A 20,968-nucleotide genomic window follows, 5' to 3' on the forward strand; every position below is an offset into this window, starting at 1 on the left:
CAAATAAAAACTGAATGCACAAATTACCACACCAAACAAGAAGAGGACCTTTTGCGCACAAATTCCAATTGTGCCTTTTATAATTTTGTTAACAATAAACTTAAAGACACAAGATCCATCCCACCACTAAAAGATTCTAACAACAAAGAATGCAATGACGAAACAGTTAAAGCCAACTTCTTCAACATATTCTTTGGCTCAGTTTTTGTCAACAGCGATGACACATATCCGACATTCCACAAACGTACCAGCAATGAATATGATGACTTAACTAATATAGATTTCACAGAAGAAAATGTTGGAAAAGCTCTTCATAACATGAAACCATCTATTGGACCCGATGGACTATATACATACTTCTTAAAAAAACTTTCCACTAATATAGCAGAACCCCTAAGCATAATCTTTGATAAAGCTTTCACTACCAGTTCCCTTCCCAAACTTTGATCACTAGCCACAGTCATCCCTATCTTCAAAAAAGGAGACCCCAGCTTAGTCGAAAATTACAGACCAATCTCTCTATGCTGCGTCACCTGCAAAATCATGGAATCAATCATCAACCAATCCATTACCTCACACTTAGAAGCAAACAACCTACTCTCCAATAAACAATTTGGTTTCAGGAAAAAATTATCATGCAACTTACAACTTCTCCACTGTGAAAACATATGGACTACAAATCTTGATCAAGGCAAAACAATAGATGCAATCTACATAGACTTCTGCAAAGCTTTTGACTCAGTAGTACGCAATAAACTTCTCCTAAAACTAAAATCCTATGGCATTTCAGGACCCCTTCACAAATGAACATCTGCTTTTCTGTCTAACAGACAACAAGTGGTCAAAATTGGCAATGCTCTGTCAAATCCTGTTCCTATCAAGAGTGGCGTTCCTCAAGGCAGCGTCCTTGGACCAACACTCTTCATACTATACATTAATGATCTTTGTGACCATATCTCAAGTAATTGTGTTCTCTTTGCTGACGATGTCAAACTATTTAACACCACAGACAATACATCTATCATTCAAAAAGATCTTGATCATTATTTTAAACGCTTGGTCTAAAACTTGGCAACTCCAAATCTCAACCAGCAAATGCTCAGTCTTACATATAGGAAAAAAGAACCCAAACACTAAGTACATACTTGATGGACATTACCTTACAGATGACCCCCATCCCGTTAAAGACCTTGGAGTTTTCATGTCAAATGATCTAAGTGCCAAAGCCCACTGCAACTGCATAGCAAAAAAGGTTTATAAGGTAGGTAAAATGAGGACCCAGATTGTTGGGGGGGCAATAAGTTGACTTTGTAAATATACAAATAGAATGAGACTATTGCCTTACACACTGTAAGCCGCCCTGAGTCTTCGGAGAAGGGCGGGATATAAATGTAAACAAAAAAAAAAAGTTCTAAGAGTTGTAAACCTAATCTTACGTAGCTTCTTTTCCAAAAATTATCATGCAACTTACAACTTCTCCACTGTGAAAACATATGGACTACAAATCTTGATCAAGGCAAAACAATTGAACGTGTCTAGAAATATTTTACAAGAAGAGTTCTCCATTCCTCTGAAAACAACAAAATACCTTATCCCACCAGACTTGAAATCCTAGGCTTAGAGAATTTGGAACTCCGACGCCTTCGACAAGACCTAAGTTTAACTCATAGAATCATCTATTGTAATGTCCTTCCTGTTAAAGACTACTTCAGCTTTAATTGCAATAATACAAGAGCAACCAATAGATTTAAACTTAATGTCAACTGCTTTAATCTAGATTGCAGAAAATATGACTTCTGTAACAGAATCATCAGTGCTTGGAATACTTTACCTGACTCTGCCAAATAGCCTGGGAATCCAAGGAGGGAATCTCACACTGGAAGTGGGTACTAGATTGATAGCAAACCCACCTCTCCTCCCCTGCATTCCCTGCTTTCTCCCTCCCATTTTTTAATCTCATATTACTGTGTTTTCGTTGTTTATTTTATTGTTTCACTTTTTTGCTAACTGTTAGACTTACACTTCTTTTCATTTCTTTGTTTTTACTATTGTAAACTACCTACTGCAGCCCTGCAGCGAGACAGGCACCTCCCAGGGTGAGATTTGTCCCCACCCTCCTATCCTTCCGCAAGAGGGTGAAGACCTGACTCTGTGGTCTCTTCCCATAATCCTAAAAGCTTTAACCAAAAACTTTCTACTATTGACCTCACCCCATTCCTAAGAGGACCATAAGGGGCGTGCATAAGCACACAAACATGCCTACCGTTCCTGTCCTATTATTTTTCTTTTCTTCTTCCTATATATATATATATATATATATATATATATATATATATATATGCTAATACCTCCTAATATTTACTCATATATATGTTTATATACTATATAATCTTTTTGTATGATACTTACATATATTGTTGTGACAAAATAAATAAATAAATAAATAAACACTCACTTTCTGGAACATGGTACCTCCCAGGGTGAGATTTGTCCCCACCCTCCTATCCTTCCGCAAGAGGGTGAAGACCTGACTCTGCCAAATAGCCTGGGAATCCAAGGAGAGAATCCCACACTGGAAGTGGGTACTAGATTGATAGCAAACCCACCTCTCCTCCCCTGCATTCCCTGCTTTCTCCCTCCCATTTTTTAATCTCATATTACTGTGTTTTCGTTCTTTATTTTATTGTTTCACTTTTTTGCTACTGTTAGCCTTACACTTCTTTTCATTTCTTTTTTTTTTACTGTTGTAAACTACCTACTGCAGCCCTGCAGCGAGATAGGCAGCAAATAAATAAATAAACACTCACCTTCTGGAACATGGTACTTTCCCAGGGTGAGATTTGTCCCCACCCTCCTATCCTTCCGCAACAGGGTGAAGACCTGACTCTGTGGTCTCTTCCCATAATCCTAAAAGCTTTAACCAAAAACTTTCTACTATTGACCTCACCCCATTCCGAAGAGGACCATAAGGGGCGTGCATAAGCACACAAACATGCCTACCGTTCCTGTCCTATTATTTTCTTTTCTTCTTCCTATATATATATGCTAATACCTCCTAATATTTACTCATATATATGTTTATATACTATATAATCTTTCTGTATGATACTTACATATATTGTTGTGACAAAATAAATAAATAAATAAATAAACACTCACTTTCTGGAACATGGTACCTCCCAGGGTGAGATTTGTCCCCACCCTCCTATCCTTCCGCAAGAGGGTGAAGACCTGACTCTGCCAAATAGCCTGGAAATCCAAGGAGAGAATCCCACACTGGAAGTGGGTACTAGATTGATAGCAAACCCAGCTCTCCTCCCCTGATTCCCTGCTTTCTCCCTCTCATTTTTTAATCTCATATTACTGTGTTTTCGTTCTTTATTTTATTGTTTCACTTTTTTGCTACTGTTAGCCTTACACTTCTTTTCATTTCTTTGTTTTTACTGTTGTAAACTACTGCAGCCCTGCAGCGAGACAGGCAGCAAATAAATAAATAAATAAACACTCACCTTCTGGAACATGGTACTTTCCCAGGGTGAGATTTGTCCCCACCCTCCTATCCTTCCGCAACAGGGTGAAGACCTGACTCTGTGGTCTCTTCCCATAATCCTAAAAGCTTTAACCAAAAACTTTCTACTATTGACCTCACCCCATTCCTAAGAGGACCATAAGGCGTGCATAAGCACACAAACATGCCTACCGTTCCTGTCCTATTATTTTCTTTTCTTCTTCCTATATATATATATATATATATGCTAATACCTCTAATATTTACTCATATATATGTTTATATACTATATAATCTTTTTGTATGATACTTACATATATTGTTGTGACAAAATAAATAAATAAATAAATAAACACTCACTTTCTGGAACATGGTACCTCCCAGGGTGAGATTTGTCCCCACCCTCCTATCCTTCATGCAGTCATTGGTATACAGAGAAGAGAAATTCGGAGAGCACACAGCCTTGGGGGGGCCCTGTGCTAATTGTACAGGTATTTGATGTGATCTTGCTTAGCTTCACCTGCTGCTTCCTGTTTGTTAGGAAGCTTGTGATCCACTTACAAGTCTGTTCCGGTACCTGTAGCTGGTTTAGCTTAGTTAGAAGAATGTCTGGAATGATGGTATTGAATGCTGAATTAAAGTCTACAAAAAGGACCCTTGCATAGGTCTTTGGAAAGTCAAGATGTTGTAGGATGTAGTGCAGAGCCATATTAACAGCATCATCTGTTGATCTATTTGCTCGGTATGCAAATTGCAAGGGGTCTAACAGCGGATCCGTGATGATTTTCAGGTAGGAAAGCACTAGCCTTTCAAAGGTTTTCATGACTACAGATGTTAAAGCAACTGGTCTGTAGTCATTCAGTTCCTTGATGGTGGGCTTCTTCGGCACTGGGATGATGGTAGAGCGTTTGAAGCAAGAAGGAACATAGCACATCTCTAGTGATTTATTGAAAATATGGGTGAAGATGGGGGCCAATTGGTCAGCACAGACTTTTAAGCAAGAAGGAGTTATCTTGTCTGGGCCTGGAGCTTTACCTGGCTTTTGTCTGTGAAATAGGTCCTGCACTTCCTTTTCTGTGATCACTAGGGGTTGTGAACCCAATGAAATGGGGTCAGTTGTAGGAGGCTTGGCTGTTGTTGGTGTTGTCTGAGATGGGGGTTGTGGAGATAGGTGGCTGTAGTTTCCTTTCAAACCTGCAGTAATTGCAGGCTTTGTGTTCTTAATAACAGGCCTTACCAGGCAGAGCTAAACCGCCCTCATGAAAAGGTGTTGATGTGGAATAACAAGAGCAAGAGCACTCAGACTTATATACCTCTTCATAGTGCTTTACAGCCCTCTCTAAGCTGTTTACGGAGTCATCCTATTGCCCCAAAATTTGGGCCTCATTTTACCCACCTCGGAAGGATGAATGGCTGCGTCAACCTTGGGCGGGCTCGAACCTGCAGTAATTGCAGGCTTTGTGTTCTTAATAACAGGCCTTACCAGGCAGAGCTAAACCGCCCTCATGAAAAGGTGTTGATGTGGAATAACAAGAGCAAGAGCACTCAGACTTATATACCTCTTCATAGTGCTTTACAGCCCTCTCTAAGCTGTTTACGGAGTCATCCTATTGCCCCAAAATTTGGGCCTCATTTTACCCACCTCGGAAGGATGAATGGCTGAGTCAACCTTGGGCGGGCTCGAACCTGCAGTAATTGCAGGCTTTGTGTTCTTAATAACAGGCCTTACCAGGCAGAGCTAAACCGGCCCTCATGAAAAGGTGTTGATGTGGAATAGCAAGAGCAAGAGCACTCAGACTTATAAACCTCTTCATAGTGCTTTACAGCCCTCTCTAAGCTGTTTACGGAGTCATCCTATTGCCCCCAAAAATTTGGGCCTCATTTTACCCACCTCGGAAGGATGAATGGCTGAGTCAACCTTGGGCGGGCTCGAACCTGCAGTAATTGCAGGCTTTGTGTTCTTAATAACAGGCCTTACCAGGCAGAGCTAAACCGCCCTCATGAAAAGGTGTTGATGTGGAATAACAAGAGCAAGAGCACTCAGACTTATATACCTCTTCATAGTGCTTTACAGCCCTCTCTAAGCTGTTTACGGAGTCATCCTATTGCCCCAAAATTTGGGCCTCATTTTACCCACCTCGGAAGGATGAATGGCTGAGTCAACCTTGGGCGGGCTCGAACCTGCAGTAATTGCAGGCTTTGTGTTCTTAATAACAGGCCTTACCAGGCAGAGCTAAACCGGCCCTCATGAAAAGGTGTTGATGTGGAATAACAAGAGCAAGAGCACTCAGACTTATATACCTCTTCATAGTGCTTTACAGCCCTCTCTAAGCTGTTTACGGAGTCATCCTATTGCCCCCCAAAATTTGGGTCCTCATTTTACCCACCTCGGAAGGATGAATGGCTGAGTCAACCTTGGGCGGGCTCGAACCTGCAGTAATTGCAGGCTTTGTGTTCTTAATAACAGGCCTTACCAGGCAGAGCTAAACCGCCCTCATGAAAAGGTGTTGATGTGGAATAACAAGAGCAAGAGCACTCAGACTTATATACCTCTTCATAGTGCTTTACAGCCCTCTCTAAGCTGTTTACGGAGTCATCCTATTGCCCCAAAATTTGGGCCTCATTTTACCTACCTTATAAAGGATGGAAGGCTGAGTCAACCTTGGGCCGGGCTCGAACCTGCAGTAATTGCAGGCTTTGTGTTCTTAATAACAGGCCTTACCAGGCAGAGCTAAACCGGCCCTCATGAAAAGGTGTTGATGTGGAATAGCAAGAGCAAGAGCACTCAGACTTATAAACCTCTTCATAGTGCTTTACAGCCCTCTCTAAGCTGTTTACGGAGTCATCCTATTGCCCCCAAAAATTTGGGCCTCATTTTACCCACCTCGGAAGGATGAATGGCTGAGTCAACCTTGAGCCTGGTGGGATTTGAACTGCCAAATTGCAGGCAGCTGGCAGGCAGCAGAAGTAGCCTGCAGTACTGCACTGTAACTACTATGCCCTCGTGGCTCATATTCTCCACACTGTAGACTCTTCAGTATTATCATCTATCTATCTATCTATCTATCTATCATCTATCTATCTATCTATCTATCATCTATCTATCTATCTATCATCTATCTATCTATCTATCTATCATCTATCTATCTATCTATCTATCTATCATCTATCTATCTATCATCTATCTATCTATCTATCATCTATCTATCTATCATCTATCTATCTATCTATCTATCTATCATCTATCTATCATCTATCTATCTATCATTGCATACTTTCACAGCAGCAATCAGTGCACTAGTGTGATGCATAAAAGGATGTGAAAGGGGTTACATGAAAACCACAATGTATGGTCATCCTCTTAAAATGATAGATCAATAAAGCAAGCCATAATTTTCCAGCAAAATCGATGACATGCTGAAAGTATTTTCTTAATTTATTGAGGTTTCTGCGAAAGAGGAGAAATTCCTTCTCATTGTGTACATCTTGAGCATTTTAGAGGTGAACCCACTTAAGTGAGTACTCATTTTTTTTTTTTTTGTTTACATTTATACCCCGCCCTTCTCCGAAGACTCAGGGCGGCTTACAATGTATAGGGCAATAGTCTCATTCTATTTGTATATATTTACAAAGTCAACTTATTGCCCCCCCAACAATCTGGGTCCTCATTTTACCTACCTTATAAAGGATGGAAGGCTGAGTCAACCTTGGGCCGGGCTCGAACCTGCAGTAATTGCAGGCTTTGTGTTCTTAATAACAGGCCTTACCAGGCAGAGCTAAACCGGCCCTCATGAAAAGGTGTTGATGTGGAATAGCAAGAGCAAGAGCACTCAGACTTATAAACCTCTTCATAGTGCTTTACAGCCCTCTCTAAGCTGTTTACGGAGTCATCCTATTGCCCCCCAAAATTTGGGTCCTCATTTTACCCACCTCGGAAGGATGAATGGCTGAGTCAATTTTGAACCTGGTGGGATTTGAACTGCCAAATTCCAGGCAGCTGGCAGGCAGCAGAAGTAGCCTGCAGTACTGCACTATAACTACTATGCCCTCGTGGCTCATACTCTCCACACTGTAGACTCTTCAGTATTATTATCTATCTATCTATCATTGCATACTTTCACAGCAGCAATCAGTGCAGTCAAAACATGCCTGTAGCTTTAATTCTGATTCCTCCGTCCAGGTTTTCACTGATTTAATTATTGGTTTTGTGGCTTTAAGTCTTTGCCTGTAAGCAGGTACAAGATGAATCATGCAATGATCAGAGTGTCCTACAGCTGCACGTGGTAAAGACCGATAGGCATCTTTTAGTGTTGTGTAGCAATGGTCTTTATTTTATTGTTTCACTTTTTTGCTACTGTTCGCCTTACACTTCTTTTCATTTCTTTGTTTTTACTGTTGTAAACTACCTACTGCAGCCCTGCAGCGAGATAGGCAGCAAATAAATTTATAGAATAAATCAATATACCTAAAGATAGCTTCAAACAGAAGAGAAAAGGCAACTCTACATCAGCATCTTTTTAAAGTTTAGAAGACACCTCTGATCACATTTTTCATTTTTATAAAGTTAGTCTTAAAAGTCTTTTAATTCTTCCATTTGTTTTCTTCCCACCACACTCTCAGTGAGCTGCATTAAGTGGAGGGAAACCTAAATTAAGTTTATTGAGGTTTCTGCGAAAGAGGAGAAATTCCTTCTCATTGTGTACATCTTGAGCATTTTAGAGGTGAACCCACTTAAGTGAGTACTCATTTTTTTTTTTTTTGTTTACATTTATACCCCGCCCTTCTCCGAAGACTCAGGGCGGCTTACAATGTATAGGGCAATAGTCTCATTCTATTTGTATATATTTACAAAGTCAACTTATTGCCCCCCCAACAATCTGGGTCCTCATTTTACCCACCTCGGAAGGATGGAAGGCTGAGTCAACCTTGGGCCGGGCTCGAACCTGCAGTAATTGCAGGCTTTGTGTTCTTAATAACAGGCCTTACCAGGCAGAGCTAAACCGGCCCTCATGAAAAGGTGTTGATGTGGAATAACAAGAGCAAGAGCACTCAGACTTATATACCTCTTCATAGTGCTTTACAGCCCTCTCTAAGCTGTTTACGGAGTCATCCTATTGCCCCCCAAAATTTGGGTCCTCATTTTACCCACCTCGGAAGGATGAATGGCTGAGTCAACCTTGGGCGGGCTCGAACCTGCAGTAATTGCAGGCTTTGTGTTCTTAATAACAGGCCTTACCAGGCAGAGCTAAACCAAGGTTTGTTGTTACTGTGTATTCGCAAGTTCCTTGTAGGTACACATAGGTCTTCACAGAAGCTGACATATGATGTTACAGTATCTGTGAGTTCATCCAGGTCTGCAGAGGTATCTTTAAAATATTCCAATCAGTGCACTAGTGTGATGCATAAAAGGATGTGAAAGGGGTTACATGAAAACCACAATGTATGGTCATCCTCTTAAAATGATAGATCAATAAAGTAAGCCATAATTTTCCAGCAAAATCGATGACATGCTGATGCTTGTCTTGGTATATGCTCAGTATGTACTCTCCAGATTTGATCCCCACAGAAAGCTACCATATAGATTTTCCTTCTTATTGATTTTAAAGGAGTAATTAAGACCCATATTTAATTTTATTTCTATATTTAAAAAGGAACTCTTTGGTTGCAGTTACCTCTATTCAAGGCAACTACACAAAGGATGTAATTATAAGATGACGTAAGAAGAAATATTAAGAAAATATTATACGGTCTTTCTTTAGCTCCTGGAATAGGGCTAGATTTAACAAATAAATAAATAAAAGAATTCTGTTGTTGAAAGAAAATATTGAGATGCCATATTTCTTCCAACCATCTCTCCTGTACCACATTCTCACAGTTGGCCAAGTAAAAAGTCACACATAAGACTATCCTTTGCATAATCATTCTTTATTTGCTTCCAGTTACTTTGGGGAGGAAACCAACTTTGATTTATTATCAGTTTTAGTGGAAGATTTCTGCAGATGAAAAGTCCTGCACAAGACTGTTGGATATGTTTATGCTGCTGCTGCAAAGCCAACCCGGTTGTTGCCCAAGTCGTACACGGAGTAGTAAGACCTGAGGAAGACATCACCAAGGATCCACAGAGGTTGCCCATTCCGGGATGGCAGGTAAGTCGGCATGATGGCAATCCGGCAATAGTTACCAGAATACTGTTGAGGAAAAGACATAGACTGCATTAAAACCTTTGGGCTAAGGCAAAATATCAGAAATAACCTGAGACAGTTAACTTGGAGTTCTTCCAGGGTGCAATGATCAGCATTTTGAAGAAATAATTGAATAACGAAACAGAAGCTTTTAATGACAAGGAACCAAGCTGAATGATATTCAGCAAGGCTAGCTAGGTAGATTGACATTCAAACTTGAGTTTACAACCCTTTTTGACTTTTGGTCTAAAACTGGTTTTTGGTGAAGTTTAATTCTGTGCTTGGGGATGAGATAATTTTCCTATTCAGCTTTGTTTGGAAGGAAAAAGTTAATCTCTGTTCCTGAAAAGAAGCTGCTTGGATATCTGACTAGTTCTTGTGTCTATTTGATTCTTTCAGGGGTTAAATCTTTTAAAAATAAACAGAGGAATTATGTTGTTGAAAGAAAACACTAAGATGCCATATTTCTTCCAACCATCTCTCCTGTACCACATTCTCACAGTTGGCCAAGTAAAAAGTCAACATAAGACTATCCTTTGCATAGTCATTCTTTATTTGCTTCCAGTTACTTTGGGGAGGAAACCAACTTTGATTTATTATCAATTTTAGTGGAAGATTTTTGCAGATGAAAAGTCCTGCACAAGACTGTTGGCTATGTTTATGCTGCTGTTGCAAAGCCAACCCGGTTGTTGCCCAGGTCGTACACGGAGTAATAGGACCTGAGGAAGACATCACCAAGGATCCACATAGGTTGCCCATTCTGGGATGAAAAGTCAGTCGGCATGATTGTAATCTGGCAATAGTTACCCGAATACTGTTGAGGAAAAGACATAGCCTGCATTAAAACCTTTGGGCTAAGGCAAAATATCAGAAATAACCTGAGAAAGTTAACTTGGAGTTCTTCCAGGATGCAATGATCAGCACTTTGAAGAAATATTAAGAAAATATTATACGGTCTTTCTTTAGCTCCTGGAATAGGGCTAGATTTAATAAATAAATAAACACTCACCTTCTGGAACATGGTACTTTCCCAGGGTGAGATTTGTCCCCACCCTCCTATCCTTCCGCAACAGGGTGAAGACCTGACTCTGCCAAATAGCCGGGAAATCCAAGGAGAGAATCCCACACTGGAAGTGGGTACTAGATTGATAGCAAACCCACCTCTCCTCCCCTGCATTTCCTGCTTTCTCCCTCCCATTTTTTAATCTCATATTACTGTGTTTTCGTTCTTTATTTTATTGTTTCACTTTTTTGCTACTGTTCGCCTTACACTTCTTTTCATTTCTTTGTTTTTACTGTTGTAAACTACGTACTGCAGCCCTGCAGCGAGATAGGCAGCAAATAAATAAATAAAGGAATTCTGTTGTTGAAAGAAAATATTGAGATGCCATATTTCTTCCACCCATCTCTCCTGTACCACATTCTCACAGTTGGCCAAGTAAAAAGTCACACATAAGACTATCCTTTGCATAATCATTCTTTATTTGCTTCCAGTTACTTTGGGGAGGAAACCAACCTTGATTTATTATCAATTTTAGTGGAAGATTTCTGCAGATGAAAAATCCTGCACAAGACTGTTGGCTATGTTTATGCTGCTGTTGCAAAGCCAAGCCGGTTGTTGCCCAGGTCGTACACGGAGTAATAGGACCTGAGGAAGACATCACCAAAGACCCACACAGGTTGCCCATTCTCGGGTGGAAAGTCAGTCGGGCCGATGGAAATCTGGCAATAATTACCAGAATACTGTTGAGGAAAAGACATAGACTTCATTAAAACCTTTGGGCTAAGGCAAAATATCAGAAATAACCTGAGAAAGTTAACTTGGAGTTCTTCCAGGATGCAATGATCAGCACTTTGAAGAAATAATTGAATAACGAAGCAGAAGCTTTTAATGACAAGGAACCAAGCTGAATGATATTCAGCAAGGCTTATTGGCTAGCTAGAAAGATTGACATTCAAACGTGAGTTTACATACCCTTTCTGACTTTTGGTCTAAAACTGGTTTTTGGTGAAGTTTAATTCTGTGCTTGGGGATGAGATAATTTTCCCTATTCAGCTTTGTTTGGAAGGAAAAAAGTTAATCTCTGTTCCTGAAAAGAAGCTGCTTCGGATATCTGACTAGTTCTTGTGTCTATTTGTTCCGGTAATTGGTTTATTAAGCAACAGATACTCTGTTTGCTCCTTTACTTCATTCTGGAGAGCTTAAATGACCTCTCTGCTAAAGTGAGTCACTTTATGAGCAAGCGTTGGTTGCTGATAGTTATCACTGCATTTTAACTATTTTAATTCCTCAAGGTGCTCTGGCACCCTGCCTGATTTGTAACTCCAGATTGCAGTTATTTCTAATCTAATGATTGGCATTTAGGGCAGCTTTTTGCAAGCAAAGAAGCTATGTCACATGACCACCTGGCCACGCCCACCTGGTCACATGAAGCACCACAATTGTAAAATGAGTGACATGGTTGTTAAGAATGCTGCAACAGGCATAAATGATGACCGGTCATAAGTGGGAGAACCTGTCAGAAATCACTTTTTTCAGCTCTCTGGGTAGTCCCTATGTGCACAGGGACTACTCAGAGCGCTGAAAAGGTTATTTTTGACCTGTTCTCGCATTTTTGACCAGTCCTCGCACTTACGACTGTCCTAACATTTTATGTTTTGCGCCCTATCTTTTAACCATGGTGAAGAGAAGCAGTTGTGAAATAAGTGATACAGTTGTTAAGAATGCTGCAACGGGCATAAATGTGAGGATGGTCATAAGTGCGAGGACCGGTCAGAAATGACTTTTTCAGCTCCCTGGGTAGTCCCTATGTGCACAGGGACTACTCAGAGCGCTGAAAAGGTTATTTTTGACCTGTTCTCGCATTTTTGACCAGTCCTCGCACTTACGACTGTCCTAACATTTTATGTTTTGCGCCCTATCTTTTAACCATGGTGAAGAGAAGCAGTTGTGAAATAAGTGATACAGTTGTTAAGAATGCTGCAACAGGCATAAATGATGACCGGTCATAAGTGGGAGAACCTGTCAGAAATCACTTTTTTCAGCTCTCTGGGTAGTCCCTATGTGCACAGGGACTACTCAGAGCGCTGAAAAGGTTATTTTTGACCTGTTCTCGCATTTTTGACCAGTCCTCGCACTTACGACTGTCCTAACATTTTATGTTTTGCGCCCTATCTTTTAACCATGGTGAAGAGAAGCAGTTGTGAAATAAGTGATACAGTTGTTAAGAATGCTGCAACGGGCATAAATGTGAGGATGGTCATAAGTGCGAGGACCGGTCAGAAATGACTTTTTTTAGACCTCTGAGTAGTCCCTATGTGCACAGGGACTACTCAGAGCGCTGAAAAGGTTATTTTTGACCTGTTCTCGCATTTTTGACCAGTCCTCGCACTTACGACTGTCCTAACATTTTATGTTTTGCGCCCTATCTTTTAACCATGGTGAAGAGAAGCAGTTGTGAAATGAGTGACATGGTTGTTAAGAATGCTGCAACAGGCATAAATGATGACCGGTCATAAGAGCGAGGACCTGTCAGAAATCACTTTTTTCAGCTCTCTGGGTAGTCCCTATGTGCATAGGGACTACTCAGAGTGCTGAAAAGGTTATTTTTGACCAGTCCTCGCACTTTTGACCAGTCCTCGCACTTACGACTGTCCTCACATTTTACGTTTTGCACCCTATCTTATAACTGTGGTGAAGAGAAGCAGTTGTGAAATGAGTGACACAATTGTTAAGAATGCTGCAACGGGCATAAATGATGACCGGTCATAAGAGCGAGGACCTGTCAGAAATCACTTTTTTCAGCTCTCTGGGTAGTCCCTATGTGCATAGGGACTACTCAGAGTGCTGAAAAGGTTATTTTTGACCAGTCCTCGCATTTTTGACCAGTCCTCGCACTTACGACTGTCCTAACATTTTATGTTTTGCGCCCTATCTTTTAACCATGGTGAAGAGAAGCAGTTGTGAAATAAGTGATACAGTTGTTAAGAATGCTGCAACAGGCATAAATGATGACCGGTCATAAGTGGGAGAACCTGTCAGAAATCACTTTTTCAGCTCTCTGGGTAGTCCCTATGTGCCTACAAGGAACTTGCGAATACACAGTAATAACAAACCTTGGTTTACACCTAAACTTAAGCAGCTACGACATTCCAAAGAGGAAGCCTACAGAAAAGGTGATAAAATGCTGTACAATCAGGCCAGAAATGCACTAACAAGGAGATAAGAGCAGCAAAGAAGCTATGTCACATGACCAGCTAGCCACACCCACCCAGTCACATTACCAAGCCACGCCCACAGAACCAGTTGTTAAAAAATTTGAATCCCACCACTGCCTAAGACCAACATGAAAACAGCTGTTGAAAAGAATGACCTACCTGAAAGGTATAGGCAGATGGACTCAGGGGGAAATAAACTCCATTGATGGCAAATGTGATGGTCGGCATGTACTGAAGATTATTGCAGTTAACCACAAACTATAGAATAGGAAAGAAGATATAGACAAAATGTAGAAAAACCATAAGTACAATATTCTATGGGATAAACTAGACAGTAAATAAGTAAGTAGATTACACAGCATCCTGCTCCCCTTCTTATTTTGATTTACTTTCCTATACAAGCATGCTGGCTTAATTCAATATCCAGATGCATTAGAAGGGAAAACACTATTTCTTGCTTTAGCCTTCTTAAGAAAAAGCCAACTCTTCCCTATGCAGGTAGATGGATGGTACTTGAACTTCCGCTAGTATCTTGTTTGGTTTGGTTTGAAAAAAGCTAAACTAAGAACTCAGGGGTGAAATGCAGCAGGTTCTGACAGGTTCTAGAGAACCGGTAGTTCGGAGAACTGGCAAATAGGACCTCTGACTACTGCCAGAGTGGGGTAGGAATGGAGATTTTGCAGTATCCTTCTCCTGCCACGCCCACCAAACCACGCCCACCGAGCCACACCATGCCCACCAAGCCATGCCCACCAAGCCATGCCCACCAAGCCATGCCCACCAAGCCACGCCCACCAAGTCACACCCACAGAACCGGTTGTTTAAAAAATTGAATCCCACCACAGCCTAAGACCAACATGAAAACAGCTGTTGAAAAGAATGACCTACCTGAAAGGTATAAGCAGATGGACTCAGGGGGAAATAAACTCCATTGATGGCAAATGTGATGGTTGGCATGTACTGAAGATTATTGCAGTTAACCATAAACTATAGAATAGGAAAGAAGATATAGAGAAAATGTAGAAAAACTATAAGTACAATATTCTATGGGATAAACTAGACAGTAAATAAGTAAGTAGATTACACAGCATCCTGCTCCCCTTCTTATTTTGATTTACTTTCCTATACAAGCATGCTGGCTTAATTCAATATCCAGATGCATTAGAAGGGAAAACACTATTTCTTGCTTTAGCCTTCTTAAGAAAAAGCCAACTCTTCCCTATGCAGGTAGATGGATGGTACTTGAACTTCCGCTAGTATCTTGTTTGGTTTGGTTTGAAAAAAGCTAAACTAAGAACTCAGGGGTGAAATGCAGCAGGTTCTGACAGGTTCTAGAGAACCGGTAGTTCGGAGAACTGGCAAATAGGACCTCTGACTACTGCCAGAGTGGGGTAGGAATGGAGATTTTGCAGTATCCTTCTCCTGCCACGCCCACCAAACCACGCCCACCAAGCCACGCCCACAGAACCAGTTGTTAAAAAATTTGAATCCCACCACTGCCTAAGACCAACATGAAAACAGCTGTTGAAAAGAATGACCTACCTGAAAGGTATAGGCAGATGGACTCAGGGGGAAATAAACTCCATTGATGGCAAATGTGATGGTCGGCATGTACTGAAGATTATTGCAGTTAACCACAAACTATAGAATAGGAAAGAAGATATAGACAAAATGTAGAAAAACCATAAGTACAATATTCTATGGGATAAACTAGACAATAAATAAGTAAGCAGATTACACAGCATCTTGCTCCCCGTCTTATTTTGATTTACTTTCCTATACAAGCATGCTGGCTTAATTCAATATTCAGATGCATTAGAAGGGAAAACACTATTTCTTGCTTTAGCCTTCTTAAGAAAAAGCCAACTCTGCCCTATACAGGCAAATGGATGGGACTTGAACTTCCGCTAGTATCTTGTTTGGTTTGGTTTGAGAAAAGCTAAACTAAGAACTAGGGGTGAAATCCAGCAGGTTCCGACAGGTTCTAGAGAACCGGTAGCGGAAATTTTGAGTAGTTCAGAGAACTGGCAAATAGGACCTCTGACTACTGCCAGAGTCGGGTAGGAATGGAGATTTTGCAGTATCCTTCCCCTGCCATGCCCACCAAGCCACGCCCACCAAGCCACACCACGCCCACCAAGCCATGCCCACCAAGCCACGCCCACCAAGCCACACCACGCCCACCAAGCCATGCCCACAAAACCAGGAGTAAAAAAACTTGGATTTCACCACTGTAAGAACTAGCAATTATGGTAGGATAGGTCTTACCAGATAACTGTACATTTTCTGGCACTCTCCCTCATCCCACCCCATCTCACAATTCCCATTGCCTGGAGAAATGAAATGAGTATTAAGGGAGTCAGTTTTTCCATCATCTTATATTGGATTCATTTGGGAAATATTTTTATACCCACAATAAGAGTATCTCAGGTCTCTTGCTGTTATTTAGGATATCCAGTTACACTCAATATTCCCCGTCCCTGCATATAGCAGTTTTCCCCTACCTGGCCATAGCTGTTTTGCTGGCCTCCAATTTGCTGCATCAGCTCTTCAAAGATCTCGGCAGGAACTGTGAGAAAGGCTGTTCCGGTATCCACAACCGCCTGGCACCCCTGACTGCACCAATTGGTTTCCTGGTTGTTGATCAGGAATCTAAAGAAAGAAAGTCCGGAGATATTTTCTGTTATATTGTTCTTCCACACTTAGTCAACAGATACTCAGTGGCATCACCGAAACAGGAGCAGCTGTGGTTATTTCATATAAAATCAGATTGTTTTCTTGCCCTGGTTTTGCCATTGGACCACCAAAGTCATGGGTTGTCATTTTGGCGTTTTTTTGTTTCCAAAGAGGAAAAAAAGATTATTGTCCCAGAAATAAAAGCAAGCTGGAAAGGCATATTTGTAGAGTACAAAATTAATGACTGCTGACTCAAGGGTGACTCAGCCTTCCATCCTTCCAAAGTGGGTAAAATGAGGACTCAGATTGTTGGGGGCAATATACTGACTCTGTAAAACCGCTTAGAGATGTCTGTAAAGCACTGTAAAGCAGTATATAAGTCTAAGTGCTATTATTTATTTATTTATTTATTTTGTCAAGTACGTATTAGAATATATATATATGAGCATGAATTGAATACATAAAATGAATGCAAATAAAGGGAACATTAGGACAGGGACAGTAGGCACGCTGGTGCTCTTATGCACACCCCTTACAGACCTCTTAGGAATGGGATGAGGTCAACGGTAGAAACCTTCAAATTTCTGGGTTCTATCATATCGCAAGATCTCAAATGGACAGCTAACATCAAAACATCATTAAAAAAGGACAACAAAGAATGTTCTTTCTGCGCCAACTCAGTAAGCTCAAACTGCCCAAGGAGCTGCTGATCCAATTCTACAGAGGAATTATTGAGTCTGTCATTTGCACCTCTATAACTGTCTGGTTCGGTTCTGCTACCCAACAAGAAAAACACAGACTTCAGAGGATAATTAGAACTGCAGAAAAATAATTGCTACCAACTTGCCTTCCATTGAGGACCTGTATACTGCACGAATCAAGAAGAGGGCCGTGAAAATATTTGCAGATCCCTCGCATCCTGGACATAAACTGTTTCAACTCCTACCCTCAAAACGACGCTATAGAGCACTGCACACCAGAACAACTAGACACAAGAACAGTTTTTCCCGAAGGCCATCACTCTGCTAAACAAATAATTCCCTCAACACTGTCAGACTATTTACTGAATCTGCACTACTATTAATCGTTTCATAGTTCCTCTATATGTAATTTTATGACATTCTTCTGCTTCTAAATTTTCTGTGCTCCTCTGTTAGTGTTCTAAAATGTTTATATTGAATTTAGAGAAATTATTTATAAATTGATCTATAATTAAATAAATGTATAATATTAATGATCAGTGATATCTATAATTACAGAAGTTGCAATAAATCAAGGAAGTTAACCACCAGATTGTGAAACTATGAGCAAGCACTTAAATGAGGAAATCTGAACTCACTGGTAGACTTATATTCTTTATTATTCTGAGCACAAAAAAGATGCAACTTTTGAAGTAAAGCAGTTACAGAAAGGAATTTCATCTATAACATTTTCCACCAACACAGTTGAATTAAATTCTAGAATAACTGACTACAAGATCATTTACTTCCAGTACAAAGTACTTTAAGGATGGCATATACCGTAGTAAAAAAAAAATAGTTTGCCAGCCAAACTTCTTACATTCTTCAGATTTATTTGAGAAGAAAAACTACATTTTTGGCAGTGATTTAGTAAAAACATTCCAGGAAGTACCATAATTTATTTCTGAAAAATTATAGTGTTAGGAGCATAGACTGTTGTAATCAATTTTGCACAATTATGCCCAGAGTTAAGATCTGCCTCTCCTACAGAAACATGACTGTTCGTGTTGCAAATTAGTGCATGTCAAATTTTTCAGCTTTCAATTTCCAAACATTAGGGGTGCTCAAAAGTTCTGACATGCCTTGGGGATTGTAAAGATATTGATTACTTTAATATAATTTAGATGTGCTTGGTAAATATAACTTTTGAACATTTTGTTTGTTTAACTTGCATTGTGAGTATATTAGAGTGAGTAATGGTACAACCCAAACATAAGACCGACATCTAGCTTTTGCAATTATATTAAATATCTTATATAGCCAATTGCTCATATGTAAGGCTCTTCTTCAAGATATGGTGGATTTCCACAGTGCCAAACATCTTTACTAATGTTGCTCAGCTTAGTTTTCTTATCCAGTTTCCTTTTCTGTTGTCTTTTTTTTTTCTTGGTCACTTCAGCAAATTCTTTAGATCACATGAAACAAACCATGTCCTCTGAGACTTCAGTGATTCTATTATCTCCTTTTTTTGGCAGCCAAAAATGTTTGTTTTGCCTCCCAGCTGACCTATTTCTCTTCATAGTTCCTCTATATGTAATTTTATGACATTCTTCTGCTTCTAAATTTTCTGTGCTCCTCTGTTAGTGTTCTAAAATGTTTATATTGAATTTAGAGAAATTATTTATAAATTGATCTATAATTAAATAAATGTATAATATTAATGATCAGTGATATCTATAATTACAGAAGTTGCAATAAATCAAGGAAGTTAACCACCAGATTGTGAAACTATGAGCAAGCACTTAAATGAGGAAATCTGAACTCACTGGTAGACTTATATTGCAATAAACAAGGACATTCAATTTTACATCTACTATAATTGTTGGCTGAGCAGGGACAAAAATATCCAAAGAAGTGATTGAAGCTAGGAAAACGGGCCCTTGGTCAGTCAATAATGATTTATTGTTGAAATTTCAGAATAATCTATATACATAATGGAATATAAAACAAAAATATGTATTGTGGATTAGTTTAGGTAAATCAATAAACAGTAAACATTTTTATTCCCTATTCCTTTCTATCATTATAATTTATATTATGCATCTCTAAACTTTCTTTTCTTCAGTTAATATCAAATAATGATATTTTGAAGATATATCTAGAAGAATAAACTAAGAATCTAAGAAAATAAAAATGAATTATTATTATTTTATATATGATGGATTCAGCAAATATAACATAGCCCTCCTGAAAAACCCACCAAGTGCTGTCTCTGAATACCAATATATTTGTCCACCTATCATACAGCACTGGTACTTTCAGGAACTATAAAGAGATATATAAATGTACTTGTAATTAGTACATAGGCCATTCAAAGTTAATCTGGACAAACCACAAATTTATCTTTTACAATGCCCTTAAATCATTTATGTCATGTCTTATTTCTCACTGTTGAGTATATGAGATGATAACCCTAATGTTATTGGACTGTTCAAAATCCCTAGCAGCAATGTGTAAGCAAAATATCATAGCCCAGTATTATCTGTAATGGTCTCTACATATATACATATACATATACATATACATATACATATACATATACATATACATATACATATACATATACATATACATATACATATACATATACATATACATATACATATACATATACATATACATATACATATACATATACATATACATATACATATACATATACATATACATATACATATACATATACATTTACATTTACATTTACATTTACATTTACATATACATATACATATACATATACATATACATATACATATACATATACATATACATATACATATACATATACATATACATATACATATACATATACATATACATATACATATACATATACATATACATATACATATACATATACATATACATATACATATACATATACATATACATATACATATACATATACATATACATATACATATACATATACATATACATATACATATACATATACATATACATATACATATACATATACATATACATATACATATACATATACATATACATATACATATACATATACATATACATATACATATACATATACATATACATATACATATACATATACATATACATATACATATACATATACATATACATATACATATACATATACATATACATATACATATACATATACATATACATATACATATACATATACATATACATATACATATACATATACATATACATATACATATACATATACATATACATATACATATACATATACATATACATATACATATACATATACATATACATATACATATACATATACATATACATATACATATACATATACATATACATATACATATACATATACATATACATATACATATACATATACATATACATATACATATACATATACATATACATATACATATACATATACATATACATATACATATACATATACATATACATATACATATACATATACATATACATATACATATACATATACATATACATATACATATACATATACATATACATATACATATACATATACATATACATATACATATACATATACATATACATATACATATACATATACATATACATATAGCTGAGCAGGGACAAAAATATCCAAAGAAGTGATTGAAGCTAGGAAAACGGGC

General features: G+C 38.6%; 1 protein-coding gene across 1 annotated transcript in view; it reads left to right on the forward strand.

Moving 5' to 3' along the window:
- SRD5A1 (steroid 5 alpha-reductase 1) overlaps nt 1-20,968 on the forward strand; it is a 37,571-nt gene that overhangs the window by 892 nt on the left and 15,711 nt on the right. The gene's annotated exons all lie outside the window — the stretch shown is intronic.

Source organism: Ahaetulla prasina, chromosome 3 (genome assembly GCF_028640845.1).
Source record: "Ahaetulla prasina isolate Xishuangbanna chromosome 3, ASM2864084v1, whole genome shotgun sequence".
Classification (NCBI taxonomy): Eukaryota; Metazoa; Chordata; class Lepidosauria; order Squamata; family Colubridae; genus Ahaetulla; species Ahaetulla prasina.